Source organism: Nicotiana tabacum, chromosome 4 (genome assembly GCF_000715075.1).
Source record: "Nicotiana tabacum cultivar K326 chromosome 4, ASM71507v2, whole genome shotgun sequence".
Taxonomy (NCBI): Eukaryota; Viridiplantae; Streptophyta; class Magnoliopsida; order Solanales; family Solanaceae; genus Nicotiana; species Nicotiana tabacum.
The window spans coordinates 88570359-88578631 of NC_134083.1; positions in this window are offsets into that span (position 1 = coordinate 88570359).

The window sequence follows — 8273 nt, forward strand, 5'->3', positions numbered from 1 at the left end:
TGGAAAACTTAGCATATAGCTTTTGTTCCCGCAACGTCTAAAGCACCACTCCCATATGTTGCTCGTGCTCCTCCTTACTGCGTGAGTAAATCAAGATGTCATCAATGAAGACAATGACAAACGAATTAATATATGGCCTGAATACCCTATTCATCAAATCCATAAACGATGTCGGGGCATTAGTTAAACCGAAGGACATCGCCATAAACTCATAATGACCATATCTAGTTCGAAAAGCAGTCTTCGGAACATCCAGATCCCGAATCTTCAACTGATGGTACCCCGACATCAAGTTGATCTTAGAGAACACCCTAGCACCCTGCAACTGGTCAAATAGATCATCAATACGTGAAAACGGGTACTTGTTTTTAATAATGACTTTGTTTAATTGGCGATAATCAATACACATCTACATTGTTCCATCCTTCTTCTTCACAAATAATACCGGTGCACCCCAAGGAGATATACTCGGTCTGACGAACCCTTTGGCTGCTAACTCTTCAAGCTGTTCTTCCAATTCTATCAATTCTTTCGGAGCCATGCGATACAGTGGGATAGATATAGGCTGGGTATCTGGAGCTAAGTCAATAAAGAAATCAATATCACGATCAAGTGGCATACCTGGAAGATCTAAAGGAAATACATCGGAGAACTCCCGAACTACAGGCACTGAATCAATGGCCGGAGTCTCTGCAATAGTATCCCGAACATAGGCTAGATAAGCCAAACAACCCTTCTCAACCATGTGTTGAGCCTTTATAAAAGAAATAAATCGATTAAATGAACTAACAGACGAACCCTTCCACTCCAGCTTAGGCAATGCTAGAATAGCCAAGGTAACAGTCTTGGCATGACAATCTAGAATAGCATGATATGGAGATAACCAGTCCATGCCCAGAATAATTTCAAAATCGATCATCTCAAGTAATAGGAGATCTGCTATAGTTTCATAACCACATAATGTAATAATACATGACCGGTAGATCCGATTCACAATAACAAAATCTCCCACAGGAGTGGACACATAAATAAGAGTACTCAAGGACTCACGAAAAACACCCAAGAATGGAGCAAATAGAGATCACACATATTAATACGTAGATCCTGGATCAAATAATACTGAGGCATCTTTGCCGCAAACAGAAATAATACCTGTAATCACGGCATCTGAGGCCTCTGCATCTGGTCTAGCCGGAAAAGCATAGAACCGAGCTGGAGCGCCAACTGGCTGGCCTTCACCTGGCTGGCCTCCACCTCTAGGACGACCCCTACCCACCTGTCCTCTACCTCTTGGTGGTCGGACTACTGGTGAAGCAACTGGTCCGGTAAGCATAGGCTACTGACCCTGCTGTACTGGTCTACCCCGAAGCTTGGGGTAAAATATCTGTATATGACTGGGATCCCCGCACTCGTAACAACTCTTCGATGCGATGGGCTGCTGACTAAGAGTCTGGCCCTGGGGAACTGAATACCCACTGGGAGGACCCTGAATAGCTGGTGGGCGATAAGAACTCTCTGGTATAGTACTGAGATAAGGTCGCACTAGAGTACCTCGAGGAGGCGGTGGTGCTGGATATGGGGGCCTGCTGGAATGCCCTCTCACGAACTGACCTCTGCCCCCAGACGGAGCACCTCTGAACTCTCCAGAATACCTAAACCGCTTATCTCTAGTAACCTACTCCCGGCTACGCTGTCGTACACCCTCAATCCTCCGGTCTATCTCCACGACTAGCTCATAAGAAGTACCTATCTCAACCTCTCGAGCCATAGTGGCCTGAATGCCAGTATGTAAACCCACAACAAATCTCCGCACTCTCTCCGCCTCAGTGGGGAGTATCATAAGTGCATGGCGAGATAACTCAGAGAACCTCGCTTCATAATCGGCCACTGACATCTGACCCTGCTGGAGCTGCTCAAACTGAAACCGCAACTCTTCCCTCTAAGAGGGTGGAATATACTTGTCCAAGAAAATACGAGTGAACCTATCCCAAGTCATGGGAGAAGAATCTGCTGGTCTGCCAAGAACTTAAGACTGCCACCATCTACGGGCCCTGCCCTCTAGCTGAAAAGTAGTGAAGTCAACCCCATGAGATTCCAATATCCTCATGTTGTGCAGTCTGTCCCTGCAACGATCAATGAAGTCCTGTGGATCCTCATGTTGCTCACCCCCAAAGACAAGAGGATGTAGTCTAGTCCATCTATCCAATAGTTTCTGAGGATCGACGGCTACAGCTGGCTTGGGCTCAAGTGTAGCTGTTGCCACTAGCTGGGCTCCACTCACGGGTAGTGCATCCTGGGTCTGATATACAACAGCTGCCTGTCCATGAGCCTGTGCGGTAGGGGTCTGTGTTCCCCTGCCCGCCTGAGATATGGCTGGGTCTGTCGGAAATAAACCAGCCTGAGTCATATTGTCCATGAACCGCAGCATACGACCCATGATATCCTGAAACCCTGGTGCAGATGTGAAATCCACCGAAGTTGGCTCTGCCACAGGCACCTCACCCTGTTCCTCGATAATAGGATTGTCTGCTGGACCCACTGGCGGCATAACTGTAATAGTCATGGGATCTCCTCGCCCTCTACAACGGGCTGGAGCCCTTCCTCGGCCTCTAGTAACCGGGGGAGTAGCTCTTCCCTAGTCTGGAACCTCATTAGAGCGTGTTCTCCCCATCTATGAGAGAATAAAAGAAGTATATTTAGTACTACATTAATTGCACGATGGAATATGAAGAAAGGTAGTTTCCTAACACCCTATAGCCTCTCGAAGATAAGTACAGACGTCTCCGTACCAATCCGCAAGACTCTATTAGGTCTGCTCATAACTTGTGAGACCTACGTGAACCTAGTGCTCTGATACCATGTTGTCACGGCCCAATTTTACCTATAGGTCGTGATGGCGCCCAATACAACAGCTAGGCAAGCCAACCAGAAATTTAAAATAACCAAGAAATAATAAGACACCAAATTCTATCAATGTATGTGCCAAGACCTAGTGTCACAAGTGTTTGAGCATCTAGTAGATTATACAAAACTCCAAACACTGTCTGAAATGAAAATAGACAGAATCAAAAATACAAGAAGAGGCACTGCTAGCTGCAGGATGGCTCAGAATGGCAGCTCACCACTACGCTCCTGGATAACGAGGATGTGCGATGATAGGTCCTCCACTAGTATCTGTCTCAGATCCTGCACAAAAAGTGCAACAAGTGTAAAATGAGTACGTAAACAACGTGTACCCAGTAAGTATCAAGCCTAATCTCGAAGTGGTAGAGACGAGATGGCCGACTTTGGCACTCACTAAGGGTCAACAATAATAAATGGAATAAATTATAATTATTCAAATCAGCATGATTCACAGAGTTAACAATAATTTTATTCAATTAGCAGAAATAATAAAAAAAATCCTCCAAATGCAATAATTTCCAATCTATTAATTAAATTCTTCAATTTTGATAAAATTTCCTATTTATTAAATAGCTCTACAAGCTGTAATTTAATTTTCAAGTATCGTGTGATTATTATTATTATTAAGCACGATTTCTACTGAGGTCGTACGACCCGATCCAGAGTTTCGTGTACACTGCCGAGGGACGTGCGGCACGATCCATAGATGCATCTATCATGCCGAGGCGTTCGGCCCGTTCCACAAGAAAGGAGGACATTTTCTTATGTACCTCCAGAAAGAGAGTATATTTATTATAAGATAAATTCGGGAGAAAGAATAATTTTTTTTAACAATTAATTAATTTAAACAGAAAATCAAGCATATGAGATTTTCATCCTTTAATATCTTTATCTAACAATTCACAATATATTCATATATATCAATTAATATTAATTAAACAAAGAATATAATTTACACAAGTAATTCATGCTTTGAGTCCTAAACTACCCGAACTTTAGCATTAATAGTAGCTACGCATGGACTCTCGTCACCTCGTGCGTACGTAGCCCCCCACAGTTAACAACAATTATTTAATTTAATCACCTATGAGGTAATTTTTCCCTCACAAGATTATACAAGAGACTTACCTTGTCTCAAAGTCTACTTTCCGATTACCGCGTCGTGTAAAATTCTCGATTCGACGCCGAAAAATCCGAAGCTATCCAAATATTATACACAATAATTAATATATGTTCAATAATTCGAAATTCATCTATTAGATAAATTACCCTATCCAAAACGGTAAAATTCCAAAAATTTACCCCGGGTCCACGTGCCCGGATTCTGAAAACTTTCAGATGAAAACGTTACCCATAATCTCAAGAACTCAAATATATAATTTCTATCCAATTCCATAACCATTTTCGTGGTTAAAATCTCATTTTTATAAAAATCTAGGTTTTTCATCTAATCCTTTGATTTCTAAGATTTACTAGTTATAAACTACTCATAATCTATGTATTTAACTCGAGGTGTGTAGAATTCACTTACCTTCAAATTGCTAGTTGAAATCTCCTCTCAAAGAGCTCTAAAATCGCCCAAACTTGGAAGAAAAATGAATAAAAATGGACCGAGCTTTGTCCATTTAAAGGTTCTGCCCAATAGTAATTTTCGCATCCGCGGCTCATAAGCTGCTTCTGCGGCTCCACTTCCACGAAAAATGTGTCACAGATGCGGTTTCCTCCAAGCCGGCTACGTCCGCTTCTGCGGTCAGCAGCTCGCATCTGCGAGTCCGCTTCTGCGACTTGTACATCGCATCTGCGATGCGTTTCTGTAGTTGTACCTACGCATCTGCGCACTTTTCGCTTCTGTGGTGCCCTTCACGCACCTGCGAGATTCGCACATGCGGCTGGCGAAGCGCAGGTGCGGTTATAGCAGAAGCTGAAAGCTTCAGCTGTGGCTCCAAGGTTCAAAATTGATCCGAGCCTTGTCCGGTTAACACCCGAAGCCTCCAGGGCCCGCCCGAACATACCAACAAGTTCATAATCATAAAACGGACTTGTTTGAACACTCGGAACATATAAAACAACATCAAAACTAAGAATCAATCCTCAAACCAAATTGATTCAACTTAGAATTTTCAAATTCTCCAAACTTACGCCAAACGCGCTGAAATATACTTGTACTTCTCGGAATGACATAAAAATTTGCGTGCAAGTATTAAATCACTATACGGAACTATTCCCAAACTCGAAAATCCAAACGGACTTCAATTGCCCAAAAACCTACTCTAAACCAATTTTAAAGAACTTTTAACCTTTAAATAGTTGATTTTCACTATTAAGTGCCAAAACACTCCCGGGTTATCCAAAATCTGAATCGAACATACACCCAAGTCCGAAATTATGATACTACCTATTGGAACCGTCAAATCCTGATTCCGGGTTCGTTTTCTCAAAATGTTGACCGAAATCAAACTTGGCCTTTTAAGGCTAACTTAAGGAACCAAGTGTTCCGATTTCAACCCAAACACTTCCAAATCTCGAACCAACCATCCCTGTAAGTCATAAATCAATAAAAGCACATACATGAAGTTTTATTTTTGGGAACGGGGTTCTAAAAGTCAAAATAACCGGTTAGGTCATTAGAACCATCTCCTTTGATTTTCTATCCATTTCTTTGCTACTTCAATGTACTTATTATTTGTACCCTTAATTCCCTAATTTTTTATTAATCGCAAATGAAAATAAAGATCTTCTGTAAAAAAGCAAGCAACACCATCAACTCCATCATAATGTTTTCCTAAAGAATTTATTTTTTAACTATAAATCCCATCTTCATCAGAGAAGGGGAAGGGGAAGTGGAAATATCTCAGAAAAAAAGATATAACATTGATTTATGTGTAACTGAAGGGCCACATATAAGAGGTTAAGAAGTTAGAACTTCATTTTAATTTAAAATTCATTCACATTCATATTATATAGATAGATATTGAAATAGATATAGACTATCATATTAGGAAGAAACTACTCCCAAATTTGAAATGTAAGTTTTTTATTTCCTTATTTTCATTTTTTATTTAAATTTTTTTTAAAACACCAACTTGAAACTACTCCCCAATTTGAATCAGTAACTTTTATTTTTTTTAATTTTATTTTTTTATATTTTAAAATAATTTTAGAACTTCAACTTTGTTGGAGCTTTGTCCTAAAAATGTGTGTGTGTGTGTGTGTGTGTGTGTGTGTGTGTGTGTGTGTGTGTATATATATATATATATATATATATATATATATATATATATATATATATATATATATATATATATAGGCCGGTCGTTTTGAGAGCATTAGCCCAGAACCCCTAATTATTGCTCTCTCTATTTCTTTTTGTGGTTTTGTAACTTGCCGGGAGGATTTGTTTTTGATTTCAGAGTGAAATGGGTCACATAGTCCCTAAAATAGAAGTTTAAGTTTTAGGAACCGATCGTAGTTTGAATTGTGTGAAGACGACTCCGGAATGGAGTTTCGACGGTTCCAATACCCCTGTAGGATGATTTTGGTCTTAGGAGCGTGTTTGGATGTTGAATTGGAGGTTTGTAGGTCATTTTAGCGTCAATTGGCGAAAGTTGGAAAATGGGATGATTTTTGGGAAGTTTGACAGGGAGTGGACTTTTTGATATCGGGGTCGGATTCCGATTCCGGAAGTTAGAGTATGCCCGTAATGTTAATTATGACTTGTGTGCAAAATTTGAGGTCAATCGGACTTAATTTGATAGGTTTCGGCGTCGGATGTAGAAGTTTGAAGTTTTAAAGTTCATTAGGCTTGAATCGATGCGCAATTTGTGTTTTTAGCATTGTTTGATGTGAATTAAGGGCTCGACTAAGTTCATATAATGTTTTAGGACTTGTTGATAAGTTTGGTTGATGTCCCGGGGGCCTCGGGTGGATTCCGGATGGTTAACAGATCAAATTTGGACTTGTGAGAATGGCTGAAGGCACTAGTTCTGGTGTAATCGCACCTGCGCGAGATTGAACGCAGGTGCGAGCCCTAGAAGCGAGCGATTGAGCACAGATGCAGGGCTAGGGGACTTTTCTAGTGGCAATGTGAAGACCACAGAAGCGGAGTCGCTCCTACGGAAGAGTGACCGCAGAAGCGGAAATGGGCGAGGCAGTTGGGACCGCAGAAGCGGCCGGGAGCTCACAGAAGCGAGTCCGCAGGAGCGGATGAGGAGACAACAGGTGCGAGGGATACCGCAGAAGCGGATAAGTTGTCACTGCTGTGACTCCGCAGATACAGCTAAGTGTCCGCAGAAGAGGAAGTGCTGGACAGAACACTTAAATACAAGAGTTCGCAATTTTGCTTCATTTTAAACATTTTGAGCTCGGGTCTTGGCAATATTTGAGAGCATTTTCGAGGTATTTTTTAAGGTAAGTCCCTTGTACTTATTTTTGATCAATAACCTTATTTCCCCATTGATTTTCCCACCTAGATTACGTGTGTTTAAGGTGGAATGTGGGAGTTTGAGGCTAGGGATTTGGAGAGTGTAATTTGAGGATTTGAGTGGCGACTTGGTGTCGGATTTTGGTAATTTTGGTATGGGTGAACTCGATATCGAATGGGTATTTGTATTTTGTGACTTTTACCTGATTCCGAGATGTGGGCCCGGTCAACCTTTTGTGGCGATTTTTTGATTCTTTGCTTAAGTCATAGTTTCATTATTTAAATTAGTTTATTGTAGTTATATTCATGATATGTAATTACTTTTTGGCTATATTTGGGCCATTCAAAGTCAGAAAATCGAGAAAAAGGCATCCTTATCGATTGATTGAGCGAGATTTGAGGTAAGTGACTTGTCTAACTTTGTGTGGGGGAAATCCCCTTAGGATTGGTACTATTGTAATATATGTGATACGTGAGCGTCGTGTACGCGAGGTGACAAGTGCTTACACGGGCTAATTGTGGAAATTTTGGTTCTTGCTGAGTTATCTTCTTTTAAATTCCTTAACTGAGTTTTCTTAGCATATGTAGTAATCATGTTTAACTTAGTATCGCATGTCTACGTGCCTTAACTTTTACTTGCAATTTGTGCAACATGCCTAGTTGAATTACCTGCTTTTCTTGATTTGAATTAAACCTTTAACTGTAAGATTTCTTGTTGTAAATTCGTGTTCCCTTCGATTATCTGCTGCATATTTACTTTGGGACTACGAGACGGTTCCTCGGGAGATCCCCCCGTCTTGCATATTTACTTTGGGACTACTAGGCGTTTACTCGGGAGATCCCCCGGTACTGCATATTTAATTTGGGACTACGAGGCGTTTACTCGGGAGATCCCCCTGTCTTATATATTTACTTTGGGACTACGAGGCAGTACCTCGGGAGATTCTCC